Genomic DNA, 26,301 nt, shown 5'->3' with positions numbered 1-26,301 from the left:
TTCCCACAGAGTTTGGAACATTTGAAGTATCTGACTGTAAGTCAGTTTGGTTTTCAGGCAAAGAAAGTTGTTTTCTTTTTCCTCGCTTGTAGTATTTTTACAAGAAACGGGGACAAGATCAGACAGATGGAAGGAAAAAAGTGTGAAGGAATTGCAACTTCATAATCTTTAAAATTGCAGTTTTGGTTTGAAAAATAAAAACACTAATTGCGTAGTTTCCGCATCTGAATTTCAGGAAGTTCTTAAAAATGGCTTTTATTTTAATGTGCTGTATTTATTCAAAGACATCCAAGAATGAAAAATATTGATACATTCTATTAACAGTTTTTATATGGAATCTATTTTCAGCCTCATACCAGAGAATGTCTGTGTTATTTTTTTGATTGTGATCCTAATCTTGGAATTACTTTTCATTTATCAGTGCCTCTAAGTCTGCTATTGTGTTTCAAGCCAGATCCTTTCTGCACCTTTTTTACTGTGTCAGCTTCTTGCATACTCACTGCAGGGCAAAGTTTGCAGTTATTTTCCACCTGCACAGGAAGGATTTCCTCTCTCAGGAGTGCAATGGGCTTTACGAAGTGGAAGCCAAGCCAAGTTAATGTTGGTTCTAATCTTTTGTGATAAAATTTCTTGTGGTGTATTATATTTAATACTGAAATCTGCAATTTGAGATTTAACTTTTTAGCAATTCAAAGGCCTTTCTGATGCTGTTTAGTCAGATGAAATGGCTTACTTCTTGCTTTGACAATAATAATGTTAAAATACCACTTTCTAGACAAAGATTAAGTTCTAGTATCCGCTATTAAGAAGTTGGAAAACATGAGTACAGTGCAAAATAAACAAAAACTGAAAAAAGATCTGATTCCTTTTAAAATTGCATGTTTTTTTTGTTTGTTTGGTTGGTTTTGTTTTTGTTTTTGTTTTCATTGCTTAATGATATTGTAGCATTTAGGTTCTCTGAAGTGTATGCATTTTAACTTGTCCCAGGGTGTTCAGGTGCATTTCTATGTATTCAATATGCAAGAAACAGCTGAAATTCTCTTAAACAAAATCCCACTGATTGTTCTCCCCTGATTCACTATTTGCTATTACAGGTTTTGTAACTCCTGGTAGCAGCAAAAATTTGTGCTAAGGTCCTTGATCAAAGTTCCCACGTCCGTGCCCTGCAGCAGCTATGTGCCAGTTATCAAGGCTGCCATCTCTTGCAGCTGAATGGACCTTGTAAACTTGTGGAAAGTGCTTTGTGTTCCCTTCAGATGAAAGGCTGACGTTCAGACTGGAGTTCCTTGTATCAAACATGCTTTTGTGTTTCTCACTGGACATTCATGGCCTTCAGCTGGAGCTGAGGGAAGCAACAGTTGTTTGCCAGTATCAAATAATTAGATATAACAGGAGAGAACCAAGCATGCACGCAGCAAAACCAGACAAAACTATTCAAGCTGGCTGTACACGGGCTCATATTGCTCAGTTATGTTTTACCAGGTGCCAGTTTAAAAATTTAGTCTGTCATGTTGTTTAGGTAACTGACACTACATATTAGAGAGGCCCATAAACATCTGTATCACAAAGTGAAAGCATAGGTATGAAACCTGTTTGGGGGTTTTGTGCAAGTTTTGTTTGGAAAGAGCCAGACTTGTCCAAGTCAGGTCCATGGGAAAGTGTCACCGATGCACTGGTCTGGCTGCTTGCCTCGTTCTGCTTTCCCTTCTGACACTGAGTTGTGACCTTTGGATGATTCCCTTCCCATCTCTCGGCACTCCGGACTCCTCCTGCCACTTGATTGCTTTGTCTTTTTAGAGATGAGCTCCCGGGGAGGGCGAGGCTGCGCGCTCTCTATCTTATGAGGTGTTTGCACAGTGCATGTTACAATGGGACTATCTCAGTCGAGATCTCTAGGCACTAATACACCACCAGTAATTGTTACTATGAATAACAAAAGCATCTAGTTGTAATAGAGTGTGGAAAGGGGAATAACTTGGCATTATTAATGTCAAGTTTAAAGAGCAAAAGCTCCATTTGTGTTATTACCTGTCATCCTTTGGAGAACTATAAGCATCTCCCTGAATAGGGATCCAATTTCTGCCCTTACCCTATATAACCTTACTGGCTTCAAAACAAGACTTGATGTCTTTAGAGCAGACTGGCATGAAATCAAGGGATTTTGTCCAAGGAATTCAGAATGCCTTTACTTAGTTTTGTAAGTGCATAGCATCAGAAAGATCACTGAGAAACGTACCCATAGCAGCCTTTCTTCCAAACAGTTCCTACTTGTATCACCAGTCCTTTTGCCCATGCTGCTTTTTTTATGGAGTGGCAAATATCTTTCAAACATCTTAACATCCTGCAGGATATTTTACACTCCTCTTGTTCATCTCATAACTGTGTGGTCTGCTTATTACCTAGGGACTTGGTCAGCCCTCTTCATGTTCTCAAGATCGGTGATCGATTAATACTCCTCTCTGGTTTTGCTGTGGGTTAATTATCATAATTCACAAGTGGACTAATGCATATGACTAGCATTTAGTTTTATACATGTTTCTCTTACTTTTCTGCAACATTTTTCTTTTCCTTCTGTTCTACACAAGAGTACCTACTTCCATGACAGAGTCAGTCTAGAATTCCTCAAGTAGTGATTTAGGTTCTCCTTCTATTTTTCTCTTTGCTTCCACTTTTAAATTCACTTTGCACTTTGAAATTTATGCATTTAAATTAAAAAAAAAGAGGGGGGGGGGGAAGGCAGGGGAGAATCTCCATTGTGGAACTGCTTCGATTTCTTTTGCAGACTTTTAGTTTATTACTCAGTGATTTGTATCTTGGTAGGTATAACTCCTCTAGAAATATCTCTCTACAATCCTTTACGGTAACTCCAAAAGGAAGGCGAAGTAAGTTTCAATTAACTTAAGAATGAAGCTTGACGTATCAAATTGTCCCAGGAAGAACGTGACTGCCTGATGGGGTGGGCTTGCTGCAGAGGGCTAAAGATGGGAAAGAGTGTGACTGCATGGAGGTGTGTCTGCCCTAGAGCCCCTATAAATGGAAAATGTGGCTGAAAGCTGAAGAGAAGCAAGGAGGCTGTGCAGGGCCGCATATCATTTCCTGGTGTCATTGTACGAGATTAGGAAACATGTTTTAATTGGTAAAGAGATTTTTATCTTTGGAAATTGATGCCCACATGGGTCTAAAAGAGAATGAGTTAGAGATTTCCACTATGGTATTTTGATTCTAAGAGAGACAATGACCTTGATAAGCAGTGAAGAAACGAGACTTACAGTGATTCTCAAGGAAGCTTTTTCAGCAAAAGCAACAGAAACTGTGGAATGGCAAATTAGAGGATGTGGTCTAAGAAAAGGTTAATTCAGATCACATAGCAGATAAGTGTGTTCCGAAAGTATAGGAACATCCTCTACCCCACTCCACCCCCCAAAAAACAAACAACCACTACCGCCAAAAACAGTAACAACAACAAAAAATGGAAGCGTTGAATTCCTTTACCAACCTAAATCAACCTCCCTGGCATGACATGTCAGTAAGCATGTAAACTCATTGCTGTAACACCTTTCTGTATAGATGAGTTGCAGACATGAAAACTGAAGACAAATGTCATATGCATTGAAGAGCAGACTCTTTGGGAAACTGTATGAAAGATGTTGAAAACACCACTGTTTTTATTTTTTTATTTTTCAGAGGACCAGAATGCATGTCAGATGGAAAAACATCTGAACTTTGCAGTAAGAATATTTCAGGTGAAATGTTTCCTCTTAAACCCTAGAGAAAGACATAAATGGTAACAACAGATTTGTTGTCATCTGTCAGAATGAGCAGGTAATACTTACCAAAGGGCACCCAGAACGGAGAGCCTGCACATCAATCTGCTTAGCTCCTGTAAGAATAACCAAAAAACAATCATTTTGGAGTAGTTAAGCATTTGAGAGGTATACAGTGACAAAATGCAATATAAGAGAAAACTTGAAGAGATTAACTAGTACAGAAGAGTTACTTCACGTAACTTATTTCTGATCATTTTCCATCCAGTTTCCTGACTTTTCCTTTAATTTCTTTGTAATACATGTGCCAAGAACTGTTTCCAGTGAGTCAATTCACACAGAGGCTGAACAGATACCTAAGGGAGCCATCTTTGCTAAATCAAATAGGAACATATAGGTAGAACTAGAAATTATGGGCACAGGCTGAACACCCCTGTATAATTTACAGTCTGTACATATTCAGTCCTGAGGTTGCAGCATTTACAACAGGGATGTGACATATTGCTCATTTAAGGGGGATGTGCCAGAAACTATGAATTACAGATCTAGTCTAGTAAAAGAAAATCAGACCAATTGGAATCTTGTCTGATATTCTCAATTAACTTGAAACTCAGCCTCTTCATTCTAGAAAAGACTGCCTGAAGGGATGGAGGGACTTGCATAACAAAAACCTTTTGGAATTCACTCTGATAAGAATGGTTTTTGGCTTTATTTCCAGCTAAATTTCAAAGTAAGATGTTAGTCAATACAACCTGTGTAAACTACTGACTTCTGATAGCTTTATATGGTACCCGTCAGTCCAGAGACTGCAGTATCTGAGCATCTCAGGCTTTAATGTATGTAGCTTCAGAACTTCTATACAACTCACATTTTTTTTAAAGGTCAAAATCAATTCCTTAAAAACTACCCAGAATGTGAGAGCCAATTTCTAAGAAGAATTTGGCAGCATGCAACAGGTGAAGACATACTTCAATGTGCTGATTTTTGAGATTTCTATTTATAACATACATCTTTCATAGGCATACAACCAGCACAAATATATAAATACAGAAATAATCCATGCAATGAGCTGGTAAAAAGCAGTACATCTATGACCATTCAGTCTGCCAGGTTTTATATTTTTCACCCACTTACACTGTTCTCGCTACATCTTGTGTCTAGAGAAAATCACAGGATTTATAACACACCAAGAGAGCAAAAAACCTCAGTCTCTGCCATGCTAAGGGAAATACCAAGTTTCAAATAAAAGGATCATTTCCCGACATATCCTTTTCTGTTTGTTTTATTCTAATCTACTCATATTTTACATACTTTTATATTATCGTTGTAGTATTTGAGCATTTCTTCCCACTACCCACAAGTGGAAATACTGTTCTGCATGGCTGGTAGATAATCATGAACAAATGGGAGTCCAACAGGCATAAATCCAAATGACTAAAGCTATTTTTAACACTTGCAAGCATTTACTCAAATTCTCATGTTCTAGAGTCAGTAAGGTCCATACCTTATGTTTGAGTGCTGCTGAAGCATAAACGAGGAGCAAAATGCACATGTGTTTTCAGCTCCCCTAAAGCTATAGTGGAAACTCCCAGCTGATTGTATGGCTATCATGGGACAACTGGGAGAAGTCAGGGAGGAAGGAGGGCAGCTGACATGATCCAAAGCCTATTCACTTATGTGTTCAATAACATAACAGGGAGCATCTCTGCCGTGGCTGCAGACATGGCTGTGGAAGCAACTGCAAGGTCAGCAGCAGCGGTCGGGCTCTGCTCACTCCTGCTCCTGTAGCTTATAAAGAGGGACCAGAGGGGCTACACAGAAAAGTCATGTCCTGCTAGAAGGAGGGGGAGAGGTGTGAAACACAAATCTATAGAAAGTGCCATTGTTTGTAGGACAATTTTCTGTCACGTGCCTAAAAGCACGGCAGTGAACGTATACTGCCTTTTTAATAGGCTGCACAGGTCTGTGAAAGAAGTAGCCCCATTCAGTCATTTGCTTAATACTGCATATAAAATAAACATGAGGTTGGGCTCTATACAGTCTGACTAACGATGGGTAGTCCTGGATTCAAAAGTGATATAATATTATTCTTTCTCTCTTAATCCTCGTCGTTCAGGTATATACTTTGGTTCTTCTGCAATTAACATTCATTTTTTTCTGTGTTGTAGCTCAGAAGCCACCATCCCCCTTGTTATAATGTTTCCAGTTTGTAAGAGGGCAGTGGGAACAGAAAATAGTATAGTTCTGAATCTTTCATCTCCATTTCTAAATCCTGTAATTTCTTTAAAGTACACGCTGTCTTTCTTTCTTGCCACCAGAAACAAGAACTTACTTGAATGTCAAACAGGGCCTTAATGAATCCCACAAGATAATCATAGCTGCAGCTGTCCAAGTTAGTTTCTATAAATAATTCTATATCATCTTTACTTAAGTTTTTGAGTGCTAACTCTAGAGTCTGCTTTTCTCTTCATCTCATACATCTGTTTCAAAACAGGGATGTGAATTTGCCAGTTAAAGCCTTGTAAGTGCTTCAACCTAGGGCCAGGTTGTGACACTGGACCCTGATCTCCTCAAATGTGCCAACTGAAACGAACCATGTAATTTTGGAGTTAGGCACTCCTAGTAGCCAATATTGTAAATATTGTTGAAACAAATTTTTGAAATTGTTGAAAGAAATATTTAAAAAAATTAAATATTTGAAATGACATTAGTTACCACTCAAAGGTTGGCACCTGTAGAATGATGGTTAGTAAATAATGTTGTGCTTTATCAACTTCGTTTGACAGAGTATATCTTAAGGGTTTACTAAATTCCTCTAAGGAAGCACTGCATACATGCAGCATTTTCCCAGTAATATACCTTTTAAAAATCATACAAAGAAGGGCAAATGACAGTAAATTATCAGTGTTGCCTTGTCTTCTAATCTGTGTGTGCTCTATCCATCACTAGCAGATGCTTGTGCTTTCCTTTTGGACATACGTCTGAGGATATTCTAAATTTGAATCACTTCATTTGCACATACATACCGGTCCTAAAACAAGGATGTGCAGCCAACGTGCAAGGCAGTTCCTTCATGTAGGAATCCTAGCCCAACATCTCTGTCTGGTTCTCAAGAGACAATTCTTACACCAGAACTGATTTAACAAGAGTTAAAGCAGACAGCCAATTTTCAGACTGTTCACATTGCCTCCTCTTCTTCTCAGTCTGCCAAGGCACTAAGTCCTTGCATAACCCAAAGACTGAGCAGCAGTATAGCAGTTCTCTCAGAGAAGAAAACCTGCTTGCACACTACAAAGGCAACACTAGAAAATTTTGTACTGATGCTACAAAGAGATGCTTCCCATAACAATTTGCCTGCTTCTGTTAACAGAAGTGGTAACTGCAAAGCTATAGAGCCTTGCTTTTGACTGGCATTTCTGCAGATGGGTTCTTATCCAAATTATCTGAGTCTGCAAAACAAGGGTAGGACTCAGCTTTCTGGTAGTACCCCAATACTAGTTCCATTTATCTTTCAAATTTTTTCAAGTTTTCAATGTGCTTACTAATAGGCTTGTTCTCAATATCTTTAATTCCTGGCCTGATTAGTAACACAGATGGGGGCTTTTTTACTTCAGGAACCCCATTTTTCTTCCATCAGTTATTATAGCTTCCTGCTGACATCTTGTAGGGCTTCCCCCAGGAGTACTGGGTCTCACACACATTTTTCTCAGAAGAAATATTATTTTTAGTACCTCAGAACTGTCTCTCTATAGTTCTGCTATACGTTTTCCCTTCAATTGTTTCAGATTTGCAAGTAAGATGCCACTAGTAACATAGGGAGGCTGCAGTAACTTCCAGCCTGTTCTCAGCACTGCCCACAGACTGATGCAAATTGGCGTATTTAAAGCCCAGGCAGACAGCAGCTGTGTAATCCAGTGGCATTTCCTTCTAAAATTTTCTGCACAGAAGAAGAGCTTGAAAGGAACATGAAATGAATTAACAGCTTGGAGAGGCAACACTACACTAAGCAATACATCTTTTTGTCTGTATCTGCAGAAAGAGGAAGCCACTCCTGGCTTGCTGGCTCTGTCCCTACCGCCAGGCAGGTGCCCGCAGACCTCTTTCCCCTGTCATCTTCCTGACCATGCTGCAGTTCCCTTTCACCCTATGCTCACAGTTTCCTTTTCCATGGAAACCAGGACACCGCTGAAGAAGAAGGATGGGAGGGATACTGCGTACCTTATTTCAACCTGACATGGCTTTAGGGCATGAGCAGAAAACAACATCCAGACGCACCTCTTTTTTTCACCTTGCTAGGTTTCCAGGAATTTTAATCAGCTAGGCAGTGTCTGATTTGAAAAAATACACTAACACACAATTCTTTCATCAGGAGAAGTCAAAAAAATTGATGTTCTGAGTGGGTTGTCTAACCTAAGCTGTCTGTCCTTCAGTGTGCTGGGCTGACCCTGGTGGTTGAAGGCCGAGCTGCTTCCCTGCCAGGTCAGGGGGAGTTGTCCCCACTGCCCTCCAGCTTTCCTGGCCCAAAATATGTCTTTTTGGCGGGGTTGGGGTGAGGAGTGTTCTGTATGTGGCATTTGGCAGTGATATTTTAGGAGGAGTCCAACCTAAGAGGCAGCACCAAAGAGAAGACACAGAAACCCGAGCTGCAGCTCTCAGGGCACAAGGCTTCCCTGTGCAGCAAAACGTAATTTAATGTTGAGCTGTCTCAAAATAAAAGGCCGGAGGATTTTTCTTTCCCATCTCCCTTTCACATCACACTGATATTCTTCTCTATACTAGTATCCGTGGGCTTTCAGTTCCTCTAACAAACCAGCAGGCTGTTCTGCTGCTGGAGAAACTTGAGGAAAGGAAGCACAAATGGAAAATAAGTCCACTTGTTTCCATCCACCTTTTCCTCTGCACAACTTGGTAAAAAGAAAATTTGCTGATTTCGTATCTCCTTTTGTTTAAGCCCAGACTGCTTTTCTTAATGCTTTCTGTAGTAATTTCAGCTACGCTTTTTGTTCAAAAATATAAAGTACTTCATGTTTAAAAGCCATGAATTATTGCTTCCATTATGTCAAAAAGGATGGTCTCTGTCCAGGTTTAGAAATACACTCAGATCTACCAAGTTTTGTCAAATATTACCTTCCTTTAACAAGAAATATTCAGTTTTTGGATTAAAGAGAAAACGAACCACTCAAATGGCTTCTAAAGAGGGAAGATTCTGTATTTTCTTGGGTGCAGACAGAGGGGAAGAGGAATATGGAAAGACTGAATAAAAAAGAAAAAAGCAGACAGAAATACCCAACTGAGGGCCAGTTTTAGTTTGTAATTGGTATCAGATTCTACCAGTTTTACTCATGTAGCCCAATCCCTATTGATTTCTAAAGGTTCCTCACAGAATAAGTTAATGTTTAACGTAAATAAAGGTTACAGGATCTTGTCTTTTAGAAGTAGGGGTTTGAAAGATTTACCAATTCAAATGCTGTAATGCTGACTGGCAAGCCTGCTTGATTCAGGGTTAATTAACAGATTTTTTGGAGTGAAAGTGCTGTGGAAGAGCACGATCATTACCATTTATATTCATTCTAATATGATGTGTTCCAACTCCCCCTCCATCATGTCTTACAGGGAGTTATCTGGTAAAGGAGGATGACAAGTCTTTGTGAAACAATCACAAATCCTGCCAGATTTCAGTGCTTATACACTCATAGTTCATGTTGCATAGCAGGGCAGGATCAGACAAAGTGTGAAAGAAAATAGTGCATACCTTTTTTATGTGAGGTTAATTTCTAAGCTTGCCCGATGCGAGACCCTGTCATTACAGGGCAGCTAGCTCACTTTTCACTTCAACCTTTGCCACCTAGCCCACTCCAACATGTGGCAAAGAAACACTGACTTGAATTCTGCCATGGTGCCAGGCATCTTAATAACACTCTGGAGTGATTGGCACTGAGTCTGCATCCTAAGGATGAACCCAGTCTCTGCCAGGAGGTAATACTCAAGAGAGGGACTACAGCTGTGGTCTCTGAAGGGGCCTGAACTGTCTTCTTTGTATTGTATTTGTATTTGTATTATTTGTAATATATTCTTTCCCTGTATCTTGCAGTGCTTTAAGCTGCTAATTTGTTCGCATTTTCCTCTTTTCATGAATGTATTCTCTCCTTTAAAATTTGCTTTTAAAAATAGAGCTGTGTGTTGCCTATCTGAAAGATTAATCACAAGAAGGTGCTTTGGGTGGGAAGGCTTTTCCAGAGAGGTTATACGTGTCAGGCAGTCACTCCGAATGGTTATTTCCAGGTAGGTCTTTTAGCTTTCGGAAGTGACATTTAGTCTGACATGTGCCAGCTGCATAATCTACCTAGCCCTTCAAAGTGCAAATATGAACATAAATGCATATTAAGATACCGGGTGTTAGCTCCTTAGCTGAAATAAAGAGTGGGTGTTTCAACTGAGGCAAGCAAATACTGTTGATTTACAGTGGCTTGAGGTTTTGGCCTGTTACCACTTCTTTATACACATTTTAGCAGAGCTGCAAATTACATAGTTAAGGTTTTTCCTGGAACATAGGAAAATAATTGTTTGTTTAGGCTGACTGGTAGTAATGTTGGGGAACCTTTTGCATTAACTCCTATAGAGCTACTCATTTATCTCAGTCTTTTGTCCTGGGCCTGCCACTCCTCTCAGTGATCTCATCTGAGCAGATACTAGAGAGCAGCTCTGATTATCCAAGGCATCAGTGTGTCTGACCAATATATCCGTAGAAAGGTCCTGGACCAGTTGTGTCTGCGCTGTCTGGAGCAGCGCCCATAGGCAGCCACCCTGTGCCTCACACCCAGCCTGCCTGTGCAGACGAGGTGCAAAAGTAGCTCCAATAACTTTCTGAAAAGCTCTGGTGTTACTGCACAGATGCAAAGCAATGGCAGTGCATGTGAAATAACGCCAATGCTGATTTTATAAAAGTCTGATTTTATAGTATAATTGGATCACAGTTTGCTTAGGCATTTTTGCCTCTCTACTAAGTATGCTGTGAGTACATCTATGAGCATCCACACGTTGAGATAAAAATACTGGTGGTTCTTATCTCCCCTTCTGCTACTGCTGCTACCTCCATGGCCTGCATGCCTACATACCCACACAGATGCATGCACATGACACCTGATCCGGTTTCTTAATTATTTTTAGCCCAATTCCCTCTGTTGTTCTGTTTCCTGATGATGAATGGGAAGCTGTAGTAGTGCAGTTTCATTTCACCAGCTTCTCAAATGTAGAAATTACAGTAAAGTTGGGAAAAAGTGAGATTGGATTGATAGTGGTTCTCTAATTAGCCAACCACAGTATCTGTGGAGACAAGAAGGGAATAAGATTTCACCATGGCAAGAGTGCTGGAGGTTCTTTCTTGTCTATTCTTTCTTGTCTGTCTGTTCTCACTGAGACTAAACCCTTTCATGATGTGTGCTTTATTTACAACTGCCCTCACTATGCTACATCAAAGGTTTCCCTGACCTTGGCTCCATGATTATGCAACAGAGCGTTGTAAATTATCTTGTCACCAGAATCTCCATTTAGGCAAGTATAATCACTTTCCTATAAGAACCCAGGCCTGATGTGCAGAAACAAAAAGTCTACTGCACAATAATGAGAGCAACGTGCTATTAGGAATGAAAAAAAAAAACCTCAACCATATGGAAAACTACAACACAAGGGTGCTTGCAACCTGAACGTCATTAATTTGTGCAAAGTGCTTAGCAATCCTTTGCAAAAAGGTGATAAAGAGTAAAACGTTATTTTTAGCTATACTAGGAAATGCAGCACATCCCAACTTCTATTTAACACAGTATTGAGCCTCTCTGCGCCTTGCTGCAGTGACACTTGGCAGTGCTGCAATCCCTGCTTGGCAATGCTTCTGCAGGCTCCATATTGCGGGGAGCGTTCCTCACCTTATTGGCTCTCTGATCAGTGGGACTTGCAGTCGAGTTTTTCTACACCCATGGCAATAAAACATGTAAAGCTAGTTCCTTGTAATGCATCAGGGGAGTGAAGTGGAGCAACTGTATCCTACTTGCTACAAGAAAATCATATTATGTAGATCAGGAATCGAATGACTGTGTGTCTGCAGGTGTGTATGTGCACACATATGCATACTGATTCCTTCAAGGATATACATATATATATATATATCTCCTTGCTTGGTGTTGCTAGCAGGGCTGCAGAAGATGTGGCAGGGATCGGCTGTTATTGCCATGATTGTGTCCAGTGAGCTAGAATCAATTTAAGAGGTAGCATATTTGCTAATTCTAAATCTGCTCTCACATTTGCTTCACTTCAGCTGAGAATTATCCTTTCCCCTTTTGTATCTCAGACTGACAAAAACGTCCCTCCCATAAAACAACTCTTCAGTTTGTCTCCAGACCAACTCGTCAGCAATTTTCCATTTCTCTCTCCAAAACCTTGAATGTAAAATGTTGGACTGTTAAATTATATATATATATATGTGTATGCGTGTGTGTGTATGTATGTATACAAGGGAATCACATTATCTTGTTCTTACTCTAAAGACTTCATAATTAGTCCTCAAACACAGTACTTTCTCCTTTCCCTCTCCATAGTAACAGAAGAACAGTTATTTTGGTATATTTGTTAGAAATGTAGTTAGCATTCAGTGAATAAACTCAGAAAGCAATATTTCACATAGAATAATGATGAATATGTATTTACTTGAATAAGCTGTTGATTTTGCTTGAATTCTGCACGCTGGTTCTTAGGCAAATATGCTAATGATTGATGTGTGAAAATTTACTTTATTTTGGGCTTGTCAGACTAACTAACATAGTGATCAAATCCAGAAAATTATTTCCTTACACCTAAGGAGCCGTAACAATTACAGGAATATTCCAGGGAAGCTGATTACTAATACATCCAACACTTCTCTTACATATAAGGTGATTTTGCACAATTTTTTTTTTTTGAGGAGAAGGACTAGGGATCTGGGTGGACAACGTGTTGAACGTGAGTCAGCAGTGTTCCCTTATGGCCAGGAAGGCTGGCAGCATTCTGGCTTTATTAAGAAAAGTGTAGCCAGAAGCTCAAGGCAAGTGATTACCCCCCTACTCTGCACTGGTAAGACCATATCTGCAGGGCTGTGTCCAGTTCTGAGCCCCCCACCACAAGGTAGGCATGGGCATACCTGGAGCAAGTTCAGCAACAGACACCAGGATAGTCAGGGAGCAGGGGCATACGGTGTACATGGACAAATTAAGAAAGCCAGTTTGTTCATCCTGTAGAAGGGATGATTAAGGGAGATCTTACTCTTCTCTGTTACCATGTAGTAAGTGGATACAGAGGAAAATGCAGCTGGACCCTTCTGGAGGTGCACAACCAAAGTGCTAGGGGCAGCAAACACCAGTTGCAGCAAGATAAACCTCAATTAGAGATAAGGAAAAGATCTTCACAGTGAAGGTGATCAAGCATTAGGGCAGGTTCTCAGAGAGGCTGCAGACTCTCCATGCTTGGATATATTCAAAACTTAACCAGACAAGGCCCTGAGTAACCTCACCTTATCTCAAAGCTGACACTGTTTTGAGCAGGGCTTTGGACCAGAGACACACTAGGTCCCTTCCAGCATATTTTATGGTGAGTTTATGGCTAATAGTTGGAATGAATTTTGCGCTTAAGAAAAGTACTCCTTTTATCTGTATTTTGGTATCTTTCATGTCACAGAAAATTCCACCAGAAAGGCATCCAAAGAATGGGAATTTTGCCAAAGAGATGAATGCTAAGACTAATTTGTATCACGACAGTCTAGCTATGAATTTATAATTGGATCACTCTAAAACCAACTGCTTCCATACCTACAAATCTCTGTATCTGAACCCTGGGCACCTGCTTCTAGGGTTGAAAACTCTCTGATGCTTTCATCTGCAAGTTGCAGTGGATGAAACTTCTGTCCTTCACTGGACACCCACACATGTTGGCTCTTTGTTTGCACTGAGTAGGCTATGCAACCCCACGTAGGTATGAAGGTGTGAGACTGCTCTTCAACACAACCATCAAAGAGCCAAATTTGCAACCTAAGTGTCTCCTGTATCACTTGAAAATGGAGAATAATCAAAGAAGTTTTGAGCTGACATGCGTGAAGTCCCTTCTGGATTTGAATCAGTGGGAATTGTGTCACTGATATCAATGACAGCAAGATTTCACAGTTCCCCTCCTTTAAATATGTACATACAAAATCTTAGAAAGAAATCACAAGTTTAAAGGCAATGTTTAATGCAAGAATAATGTAAGTAAGCAGACTGACTCAAAAATACTCATTGTTCACATGCTTTGCCTTTTCAAATGTAAAGGGAAGGTTGCTTGCAAACTGGATTTAATGGTTCATTTCTGATGGTGAATCATAAATGAACATTTTTATGTGAGTTTGTATATGGAGAAGAACACTTGGCATTTGGCTTGAGCACTTCAGTGGCAGGGAATCTATTCTTCTAACTGTCTGGATGATGTGCCTGGTGAAGTGTGCATAGGATGGACTTCAAAACTGTTCAATAAGCTTTCTTAAAACCTCCAAAAGTATTTTAATTTCTGAGCATATGGAAAATAACTGAATAAGAAATATTAAATTTGGGGGCTAGCTACACAGTGCAAGATTTTTCAGCATTGCTTTGCTAATGTAACTGATTGAGTACAAGATGTGTTGCTTGCCATTTCCCGGAATAAAAAAATGAGCTGTTGAGTCTTAATGCACTATTCCAATTATGGTTATAAAATACTGAATCGAGTCATTCTTAAAAAAAAAAAAAAAAAAAGGAAAAAAATAAAAAGAAAAAACACCACTTGCAATAGTACTTGGAATTAAACAGTTCAACAGAATTAATGATTCCAGATGGGCTTGTATTTGGCACTAAGAAGTGTGTGAAAGGAAACATTTTAGGGAACTCATTTTAAACCAGAATTTTGAATGATTTATAAAAGTCCTTGAAAGATTTTTCACTAGTAAAAATGCCCTTTTCAACCTTTGCACATTTGGAGCTAACAAAGGAAGTGACACTCACTCACTGAAAATCTTGGCATTGGTGAAAAACACACATATGTTCACGAAGAGAAATGCCTGAAACAGTACAATTAAAAGCCCTAGCAAAGTCAGGTTCCCAACACACTCCATGTGCCTCATTTCTGTTAGTAAAATAGGAAGAATAGCAGTTCGCTACCTTGAGAGGGTACTGGAAACAGAAGATCTTTTGTGACTGTGGATTACATTGATGGTACTGATACCTATAGCCATATGCTGGGAATAAAAGCAGCTTCTATTTGTAACTTGGAATTTTCCTTAGGTCCAGGAGAGACAAGACACTGGGCCAAAAAGAGTGAGGTCTGTGTTTGACAACAATTATTTTAGTACATAATGTTGGGCAGACTTGGGAACACTGGCAATAGGTGAAGGCAAAGTTATAAGTTCTTATCCAAAAGTAAATGTTATCTAACTCCACTGACTAATTGTTTCCCTTTTCAACAACATCCTTGTTATAACCACAAAATATCTATAAGACATTCAGCTCTCTTAAATGCAAGTCAGCAGCTGGAGTTAGGAAAAGAGTTGGCATCATGTGGTCAATCAAACTCTTTACTGGTCACCAGTGATTCATGGATTATATTAAATGGAGGAACAAGAAAACAGATTACACACACTTCATGTGTTACATTAAATCAATTATTAATAGACAGTTGGACATCTTACTGACTTGTACTCTGTTATGAATTTGTAAGAATGAAAGAACGATGAACAGCAAAGAAAAAGATAATAGACTGCCCCAAACCACTTTTTTTTTTTAAAAAAAAACACAACACAACACTAATTATGGTTTTAGCCTCGTGTCACTTAATGGAAATTACTGAATTTCCACATCCTGCCTCTTCTATGATTTACAGTCCGTTCCTTGATCAAGACTTAAGGGAGGATGTCTTTTGCAGGGGGAGTAAAAACGACAACATATGTTTTCTGTCTCATATTACACCATTTGTAACCTACAGATTTAGCTTTCTTTGTCCTACAAAGCCTGAGGGATCCCTTGGCATAACTAGCTCCTGAATGCCCCAGAACCTTTCTCCTTGCAAAAGTCCCTCTCCTTTATTCCACCACCTCAGATCCTTCTGCCTGGTAAAGTCAGAGTCTTTCTTTGTGCACCTAAGACCGCCCAATTATTGATAATTTCTGGGCCCAAGCTCAACAAGTCTGTTTGAAGATAATAGTTGCTCTGCACACACAACTTCCTTTCCAGTGATCCAGGCTCCTGAGAGCTCATCTGTTTCAATGAATACGTGGAATTATTCACCTGCTTTAAAATGTTAACAAATGGTTCCACAGGCAAATTACTGGATTTCAGTACTTCCTAGAGCCACCATGTGTTGAGAGTTGCATGACTTTATTGCGTCAGTGTCATTATCCTTGTTACAGTTTAAAAGCAGATGCTCACCAAGACTGAGCCTTTAGTGTTTCAAGACTTATGAGGACAGACTGTGGAAATTGGAGTTGTTTAGTCTGGAGAAGAGGAGGTGAGGGGAGACCTTGTTGCTCTCTACAGTACCTGAAAGGGGGTTGCAGCAAGGAGAATTTCTCTTTTCTCAGATGACAAGTGATAGGACATGAGGAAATACTCTCAAGTTGCACCAGGGGAGGCTTAGATTGGACATCAGGAAAAATTTCTCCATGGAAAAGGAGTTCAATCATTGGACAGGCTGCCCAGGGAAGTGGTGGGGTCTCCATCCCTGAAGGTGTTTAAGAGATGTGTGGATATGGCAGTAAGGGACACGGTTTAGTGACGGACTTGGTAGGGTGGGTTGATGGTCAGACTTGATGATCTAGAAGGTCTTTTCTAACACAGATGATTCTATTATTTTTAATTCAATCTTAGTGGTAGCGTGTCTCATCTGCACCTTCTATTGTAAATTTTAGGAAGAACATCATTGTTACCTTTCACTTTCTGAAATTTCCAGGCCTTCACTTCTTTCCTCTTTACTTGTACATGAATTTGAAAAAAGCAGGCTGCATCCTACATGTTGGATCTGTGGATGCTTATTTTTTGTCTACCTACACTGAGACAGGTTCTGATGCCCTGTACAACTGGCAGTGCTGCTCTTGTCAGGCTGTGCTTGCTCTTCTCATCTGCCTTGGGACCTACGGCCACAAACACCTCACCTATCACCATCACCATGAAATTTTTCCCTTTAAAAGGGTTTACTGGCTTATTCTGTTGCTTCCTGTGCAATCCTTCTTGTTCTTTCTTGGGTTTTGATCTCTTATAAAAAGGATTGGTAGCAATTCTGATCGTGTATCTTTTCTATTCCCTTCCTTCTTCAGTACCTTCCATGAAGAGCATCATGTTGTCCATTGCTTTGTAACTTTTCCATTCATTCAACATGCTCAGATGAATCTGTCATTCTGGTGTTTAAACCAAAACTCATCCAAGACCATGGAAAAATTCCTAATTCCCTCAGCTGCTGGGCCTCATAAACTTGGCACTGGTTACTCCAAAGCTTTGTGTCTTTTGTATAATTATTTAAAAGCTTGCAAAGTCAGGGAAAAGTTAAGTGTCACACTAATGGAGTATCAGGGCTTCACAGCCCCTCTGCATAGCTGTAAATGAGTTAGAAAACTCAAAAAATCTGTTCTGCTTGGTAAAATAACACTAACAATTTGGAGTTCATGTTGAGATTAGGCAGGCAGAGTAAAGCACCAGCAACTCTGCCTAGGAAATGTACAGAGAAAAGCCAAACCTCATAAACATTTCCTTTCAAGGAAAATAGATTTTGAAACAATGTAAATAAAGAGACTGCCAAAAAAAAAAAGAAAAAAAAAAAGATTTTCTTCTCTGGAAGGATCATCCAGGATGGAGTGTTTTTCTTTTTTTTTTTTTCTTTTTGTTTTGTTTTGGTTTTGGTTTTGTTTTGTTTTGTTTTTGTTTTGGTTTTGTTTTGTTTTGTTTTGTTTTTCCACTTAGGATATAAGGAGGTCTGTAAGAAAGTGGTCAAAATCTATCAGAAGCAAAGTAGTCTGGACAAGAAGAGGAATAATCAAATGAAAATTAATGTTTTCCTTTTTAGGATTGTAGGAGCTGTCTGTGAACTATTTTGTGTTTTAAGGTCTAATTTTCTGACAATAGATCTGTTTCAACAGAGAATTTTCAACTTGTCTTTTTACATCCTCGTGCACTGTAGCAGATGCTAACACTAGCATTTCTCTTATTTACAGAAGTAACTCTGGATTTGAATGAACAACCTGGAGACATACAGCCTTGCTGTTCTCCTTTGCTAAGAGACACAGCCTTCCTTCCTCCTTCTGGACTAAGCCCATGATCAAGGTGTCAGCTGAGACTTGAACCCCACAAGACCCTATGGCAGGCTGAATTGCTTTTAGCTTGCCAAAATCTGTGTTACACAGTCATAACACAAACTTGAAGTCTGCATATGCACAGGATTACTTCATTCTGGGAATATATATTTTGCAACATTTTTCAGGCTTGAGGAAGAGGCTTTTAACTGCTCCCTACTGGCTGGGGAATGAAAGGACAGCTCCCAGCCTGCTCCTTGGTTGTGGTCTCAACTAAATCCTGGCTACTGCAACTGGAGCTCTACAGATGTGAGATCCCCAAAAGGAGAAATTAAAATGTGGAAGAGGTTCTACTTCTAAGGCAGACCATGGGCCATTAAATAACTATCCGGGCATGCAGGTACACGATGCCTGGGTTGGAGGAAAAGCTACAAACCAAATTTGATTGCTTATTTATACATTTTTTACTCTTAAAAACGTAAATTTGCAGCAGGACCACAAGTGTGTCTGATATGCCAAAAAAGACATTTGAATAAACTTGCAAATTATAAAACACACTAGAAAGTGAAGCTCACTTCTGCTTTCCCGGTTGCCTAGGTGACTAACAAGAGATAAATACAGTTCTTCTTATGTCTATTCTTAAATCTTTAAGACAAAGAGCTTTTGACTTGGTGTTGCAAGACATGAAGGTGTTTCAACAGCCAGATTTCACAAGAGTTGGACCCTCCTCCTTTCCCTTTGCTTCTGTCGCATTTCTGCTGTGAAGGTCACCTTATAGTCACTTTTGAACACCCTCCAAACCCTGCAAAGGCTGGGAGCAGGGACTGTCCCTGGGGGCGACCAAGTTCAGTGGTGAGCATGCTTACAAGTAAAGCTCACACTGGTTAAAAATACCGAGTCATATACAATTATCTGTAATGCCATTAACACCCTGTAAGCATTAGAGCAGCAAATGGTGGTTGGCCATGAGAAAGAACAGATTGCTGGGCTTGAAATCAGGATACCAGACTGCTGCCTCTGGCTTTGGCACCAAACAGTATAACCCTGAGCTAGTCAACTCATTTCTAATTCCTCCCTTATTTTTTCTTTGTCATGCCTATTTAGAGAGTATGTCCTTTGTGTCATGGATTGTCTCTCCCTGTGCATTTGTACAGCACAATAGGCCTCAGTCTCCAGTGATGGCTCCAAAATACAGAACCTTCATGAGCAGAGACATCTGATGCAGAAATCTTCCTGTCTGATAGCTTCAGAAAACTCATTTCTGATACCTGTTTTCCCTTCTCCATTCTGAAGATCTCAGACTGTATATGAGCATCAACACGAGTCTGGGAATAGCTGTTGCCCTTATTCAACAGATCAAGAAAGAGAAGTACAGAAATGTGGAATGATTTTTTCCAGTACAGCAAATGGGCTTTTTTTCCTCCCTCTCCAAATTCAGTAATACAAAGAGACAAAACGTTAAAAAACAAGCAAACAAACAAAAAAATCAGCATATCTTCAAGTTTCTACCTACTGCTTCCTCTCCCTCTTCATGGGCTGGCAGAAGCCACCATATCTGAAAATATACGCTTCCTTTCATGTGCTTCCCTCTCCTTCCTCCCTGCTTCTCTGCTGACCTCTGGAAATGCTCTGGGGATTACCTGAGCAACTCTTAGCCATGCAAGAAAGTCTCTTCTTTCCAAAGACAGCCACTGAACATGCCTAATCCATCCTGAGATGCCTAGATGCCTGCATCTACCTAGCCCTACTTACCCGTAAATTGGAGCTTTTACTGTGAGACTTCAACATTCACACATTGACAGTAAACAGATTTTGTCGTTGCTGTTGCATGTTTTAGACATGCAAAAAGAACATTATCACCCTTCATTTAACCTCACAGCTCCTCAGTGGAGGAAACTCATCAGAATAGTGTCTACCTTAAAGGCTAGCAAATTGGGGTAAGGGATTATGGTAAAGTTGGTTGGGGGCTTGCAGAATTCAGAGGAACAGTTGGACGATGAAGCAGACTAGTGCCTCACTACTAACTGGGAGGGGAAACCATCCTCCTTTGGGCCAAATCCTTTCAATTACCTTACACAGCAAAACAGGGAGCTGTCTTTGCCGTTTTGTGCATTGTGTGTGAATTTGGAGCTGCTTCAAAAAGGAAGCTTAGGAAAAGAAAAAAATAAATAAAAATAAAAATTAAGGAAGAAAAAGAGGAAGGAGAAGGAGAAGGAGAAGGAGAAGGAGAAGGAGAAGGAGAAGGAGAAGGAGAAGGAGAAGGAGAAGGAGAAGGAGAAGGAGAAGGAGAAGGAGAAGGAGGAGAAGAAGGAGAAGAAGGAGAAGAAGGAGAAGAAGGAGAAGAAGGAGAAGGAATTTCAGACACATTTCCCGGGCTGCTGTTTGGGGTTTCAGCTGCAGCCCAGCGGCACGAAGCGAGGCAGCCCTGCGGCGTGCTGTTCGCCTGGCTCGCAGGGACACCTAGCGGGTAGGGCAGCGTGTGTCGGGGGAGGCAGGGAGGAACACGCTCTCCACTTCCCACCACGGGCACTATTTCGTCTTCTGAGTCATGCGTGTGCCTAACTGAGACTCATGTTATCCTTAGGAATTAGCAGAGAGCTGGGAAGAGTTTACAGCCAAGCCTCCTTCAAGGAGAAAAAGGCTGTAACTTGAGAAGGGGATCTGAACTGCATTACCCAAAGTGCTGTTCACTGGAAACTCCGCCAGCCTGGCTTTTGTGTGATTTACTCCTGATATAGTCATAATAAACACCTACACTGGCTATACATGAGAGCTGAATCAGAGCGGGTGTGATTCATCTTTGGATTCAGTTATGAATTCCATGGGACATCCCACTGGGTCCACTTGTGTTGTCTTTCAGCCACCTACAAACTGCTTCTTAAAACCCTGCTCTCAGTGGCACTGGTTAGGCAAAAAAAGCAGTGGGAAACAAGAAGAAAGCAGTGTGACCATCCATTCCCCCAGAAAATAGCAGAACTGGGCCTGAGTCCCTCCTACCTCCTCATTGCTCCTGGCTTTTCTGACCCCATCTCTCAAGCTGTTTCCCAGATTCCCTCACTGAATGCATTTCCTTAATGCATTTTTTTAATGGGAAAACATTGCTGACTAATACCTTTGTTTTCATTGCAGGTCTATGGACAAAATTTTCTTGGCCTCTTTCTAAGTACCTATCTGAATGGACTGGTATGCAGATGCTAGGTCCCAGATTGATGGCATCCCTAAAACTCTCCAGCCTGTCTAATAAAAAAGAAGTATTACATGTGGGTGATCTGCTGCAGTGAAAAACCAAGTCCTTTTATAAGCATGTGATTATTATTATTTTTTTTTTTTTCCGGTTGAGATGAATACTTTTGCTCTGCAAACTACAAAATCTGGAGGCTGGGAAGGAACATCCTTCTGCTCCCACTCTGTGGGTATAGACCCTGAAGAGGTTCTTACACATAAAATTTTAAGATGAACTGCAGCTTTTGAATCAGAAACAGATTGCCTAAATAGCAGGAAGCAGTTATGCTGTGGACATTTTGAAATCCCACTCTTCTGATCTAATTATGTACTAGCAGTAAAACTGACACAGTTAGGGTTATTAAGGTTTGTTTTTTTTTTCATTTTTTAACAGAAGTGTAGGGGTTCTATCTTAGGCTTAATAGGCGCTTGCATCATCTCTGTCCTGTGTGCTATATTAAGGAGCATCTACATCATCAGCAAATATTTTTGTTGTGCTGAAACTGCACACAAAGTCAAACTCAAAGGTTCAGGACTTTCTTTTTTCTTTTTTTTTTTTTTTGGTCCTCGGCTTTCAGCATAAATTTAGTGGCTTATTCTTCATCAGTTCTTTAAAGGAGAAGACAAGTCTTAATTTAAAGAAATTAATACATTTAAAGAAGGGGGTAAAATTGTTACTTTCTGGCAAAGCTGTATTGGCACAGTCTTATAGTAGAACATGTATGTCTATATTCTAAATACTGATGACTGGAAGAAATAGTAGACAATATATTTGATAATTTTTGGTGCTAGTAATCTATATTTGTATATTTAAGCTTGCAAAATACAGTTTATACAAAATTAGGATTTTTATATGATTGTGTACACAAATAGATGAAAAAAACTGTCAAAAAATTATTGCCAATGACTCAATGTCAAACTGGAAGTAAATTTTGAAAGAGCTTTCCAAGCAGATGTGCAGAGATCTTTAGGACTGATTTTAGTCAATATTTGTATTAGTTATTTGGAGGATAAATATAGAGTACACTTATAAAACCTGCTTGGTCTGGCAGGCAGGATCATAACGCAAAATGATAAATTGAAGAGATGGTCTCAGATCAACAAGATGAAGTTCACTAATGATAAGTGCAAAGTGCTGTACTGCAGAGGGAGATATCAAATGCATAAATACAAAATGGGAAATAATCAGCTCAGCATCAATATGAGAAAATGATCTGTGTGTATAGTGGTTCATAAATTAAGTATGACTCGACAATGTGATTATGCTGCAAAAATTGCTAATCCCACCTGGAGATCTGCTAATAGAAATATTGTGTGTGGAAAACAAGAGATAGTGTAGCTACCATTCTGTATGCTTGCAGTTCTTTAATTGCAATCTGGACACCAAAGTAGATGACAGTCCCCATCACCTTCCAGACCTTCCTTTTCCCCACTGTTCAGGCCCTTACCTAAGTTAACGTTCTTTGCTGGCTTTCTCCATGAGGGATCCTCAATCTCGTTTTTCCTTGTCCATATTCCATGTTACCTCATGTCATTCTTTGTCATGAGTGATGCCAGTGGAGGGGGTCTCCATAGTAATCCTACAGGCACACTGGATCCCATACAGGCAGCATGCACTGCTCAAAGGAAGCTCTCAAGGACTCTTTCAAGGATGACATGCTTCTGCAGATACTCATGGCAGTTTTGGTCTGTTAAAAGGGAATATCACATAAAGTCAGGAGAAATGTGTCATTTGCAGACATAGCTAAGCTCAAAGGGAAAGGGGAAATGAATATTGAAGAGAAAGAAAGAGGCAATCCCCTGAGAATTACCACTGACACGGTCAAGGCAAGAAACTGCTGGGAAATGATTGTAGCGTATTGTCTCATTTTTACAGTGAATTTTTGGATTTTTTTTTTAAGTCAACCAGGGTTGAATACATTAAACCATCCCCTGCATCTGTCAGAGTCAGGCTCCTCCAGATCCAGATGTAATGTCATGTATGAACAGGTAGGTTACCAAGAATAAAGCAGGGTGGGCCATACGGTGTTAATAAAAATGAATATATTATATATTACAGAAATCACATACAGATCACCTAAAAATTGTAGGGCTGGGACAGCTGCATGAAAAAGCATCTTCTGAGGTCTACCACTAGATGGCAAACTTTAATTTTTAATTTCTGAATTTCCCTGCCCAAAGCTGTGGCCAGGCCAGAGCTGGTGGCTCTGAGCCTGAAGGCCCAGGCCCCTCCACACGGGCTGTGTGCTAACCATGCCTCTCCTTCCCCGCCACATGCTGTCTGGGTCACCACGACTTTTCCAGTCAAGTGGGTTCTTTTTGGAAAGTCCAAGCCAAAAATTTCCCTGGGGCATACCACTGACACACACAACATAGTCCCAACTTGGTTTCCCCAGTCTGTTTATGGCTGCTTTTTCCAAATAGCACAGGCCCAAGAAGGCCTGGCAGTTCTCCTATGCTTTTCCTCTGTCTCAAGGCTGCTGGTGGTTGCAGCAAGCAAGGACACGGGTGGGGAAGGTCCAAGCGGTCAGTTGGTCTTGGGTGAGGAAGGGAAGCAGGCTGTGCTGGGTTAGGCTTGCAGGCTGCTGGATAACCCCTATTGCTCTCCTGGGTACCACCAACCTTCCTTCAGCCCTGGTCTGCCCTCTCCTCCTCACTTGGCTAGGCTGGGTACACCAGAGAACAGAAATGCTTTTCAAGGCTCAGAACATTTTATAGGGTGGGAAGAAGCCTTTTCTGCCCTTCTCTCCCTGATGATTATCTTGGAAAGCATTAAGAGGTAAATTAAAAGAGCAATTCTAATGAACTTGATATTCTCCAGATTCTTATCAGTCCCCAAGGAAATGGGCACAAACTGTAAACTAGAGTGGTGCCAGCAATGCAAGTAACCTCAGATCTCACTGATGCATGCTTGGTGTATCATGAGAAATACTATTAACATGTAAAGTTTTAAATATATTTAAGGAAACTCTGATAATATTGCCTAAATCAACTTTCAACTTTTTCTTATGATTTTATGAAATGATTAATCTTCCCATCAGCCATGTGTATTGCCTTAATTTAATTTAATTATTTTAGTGTGAGCAGTACGAGGAAACTTGACTCCAAGACTAAGATATATGCTCCTCTGTACAGAAACTGACTGCTGGGTTGTATTTCCAGCACCACTAGCGTTAGACCAAAAGCTGACCTTATGAGAGATGCTGTTTCTAACGCTGGGACTGCAAGATGCTTCAGTGGATAAATCACATTTTCTCCAGAAATAAAGTTAACTGTATTTTGTATAGCATTGCCAGGAAGAGTGTATCTTCACCACAGCAGATAATACTTTTGTGGCAAAATATGGCAGGTAGCACAGCAAATTCTGCAAGCCCTCTCAGGGTTTTCTTTGCATCTACTTGCAATTCTCATTCAAGGTGGTTGTTTTAGATCTTTTGAAAGTCTTACATATTAAGCCATTCCCAGCAGTTGTCCTCTGCACATGATGGCTCTTATAAAATTTTGCATGTCATGCAAAATAGTGCCTGCTTTTACGGATTCATTATCTTTTAAATTATATGGAATGAATTCCGTGAGAGATGAGTTCTTCATTTTCATGTACTTCTATATGTTAATTCTCTGTCAGTAGTCTAGTCCTACACCCAATATCATTACCTGAAAGCAAATTCAGAGAGATTCCTTCCAGCTGCTGAAGAGCTGGCTCCTCACCACAGTCTTCTGAACCTCTGTTTTGATGCCTAAGCTTCCCGGTGGCAAGAATCTCCCCTGGCTCCACATGTCAGGGTTAATTCCTCATTTCAAAGTAACCTCCCAAAATAAGTTTTTACCAACAAAAGCAGTATTTCCTTATTGCGATGTAGGTGCTGCAGAAAGGTGTGGAGTTCAAAGTACCCCCGGGTTTGAATAAATAAAATATCCTTACCTGCCTCTTGGTGAAGCCCTTTCTATACGGCAGGGGCTGGTACACAACATTTAGAAGGAAGTATCCACCTCCTGTTGTTTTCCATGGGACTGGCAGTTCCTCTAGCTATTTCTGCAAATGTCTACCCATACCTATGTCTCCCAGGGCTTGATTTCACTGTCAGATGGCTAATAAGTGACAAACTAAGCCCAGGTACCTCCTCTTCCTCCCCATATTGGGAACCATAACCTCCATCTTGTTTTTGTTTCTCATTTTCCCTGCCATTTTGTCAGGGCTTGGCAGATATGTGTGACTGTTGAAGAAAGATGTTTCCAGTGACACGTCCTATTAAGGTGAAAATGTAATTCTAAATAACACACTCAGAGCTAAGGTAAATAATGAAGGATTTTCCAAAGTCTTATTCCTTTGGTGGACTCATGAACTATAATGTTCCAGTTACAAGGATCACAGGAAAGTAAAAAGACTGATTTGGGATCAAACAACAAATAAGTAATACAGTATTGTTTATTGCTTCCTACAAGCATAAACTGAAAACAGCAAAGAAGGATTTGGTATCTGAATGTATGTGCATTTTTGACAAAAGGGCTAGCTTTGGGAATGGTAAGGCTGTATATACTTCGTTTTCAGTGTGAGAAAAGCATCAGGTAACTGCAAAAGAGCAAATATTTGTTTTGTAGTAATGGACTCTCACGTAGTCAGGATGAGCACAAGAGTCCCACCAGCTACCTGCATTTACCCGGGACCTGTGTAGCAATGCCCATGCCCTTCAATGCTGGGAAGAAAAATAATAATAATAATAAATTCCTTTGGGTGTTGCTGTTAGCACCTCTCTGCCATCGAAAATGATTCATGGTGTGAGTGAGGGAAGTCTTGTGAATGATGAGCATTCCCACCCACGCAGTTGGGACCATACCAATGTAATGGACGTGCCCTGTGGCTCTGAGCAGTAAAAGATATCAGGGAGGTGGAAACTGTTCAGGCTGGCCTCTTACATCTAAGGAAGGAAAAAAGATCACAAGCCAGTTCTGAAAATGTCCTTTCCCTTCCAAGTTAACTATTATCACCTTCTGTTCAGGGAGAAGACAGCT

At 40.3% G+C, this 26,301-nt stretch overlaps 1 long non-coding RNA gene across 1 annotated transcript in view; it reads right to left on the bottom strand.

Annotated features, from left to right (window-relative positions):
• Positions 1-25,451, bottom strand: part of LOC140002103 (uncharacterized) — a 44,164-nt gene extending 18,713 nt beyond the window's left edge. The window contains exons 1-3 of the long non-coding RNA XR_011808050.1: positions 25,214-25,451; positions 22,740-22,979; positions 3,834-3,880 (exon numbers count right to left, since the gene is read on the bottom strand). This is a non-coding gene — a long non-coding RNA (uncharacterized lncRNA). The remainder of the gene's footprint in view (positions 1-3,833; positions 3,881-22,739; positions 22,980-25,213) is intronic.
• Between the last annotated feature and the right edge of the window lie 850 nt (positions 25,452-26,301).

This window comes from Anas platyrhynchos, chromosome 3 (genome assembly GCF_047663525.1).
Source record: "Anas platyrhynchos isolate ZD024472 breed Pekin duck chromosome 3, IASCAAS_PekinDuck_T2T, whole genome shotgun sequence".
Lineage (NCBI taxonomy): Eukaryota > Metazoa > Chordata > Aves > Anseriformes > Anatidae > Anas > Anas platyrhynchos.
Note: the sequence above shows the minus strand (reverse complement) of the source record. Positions and strands in the feature narration are given on the sequence as shown.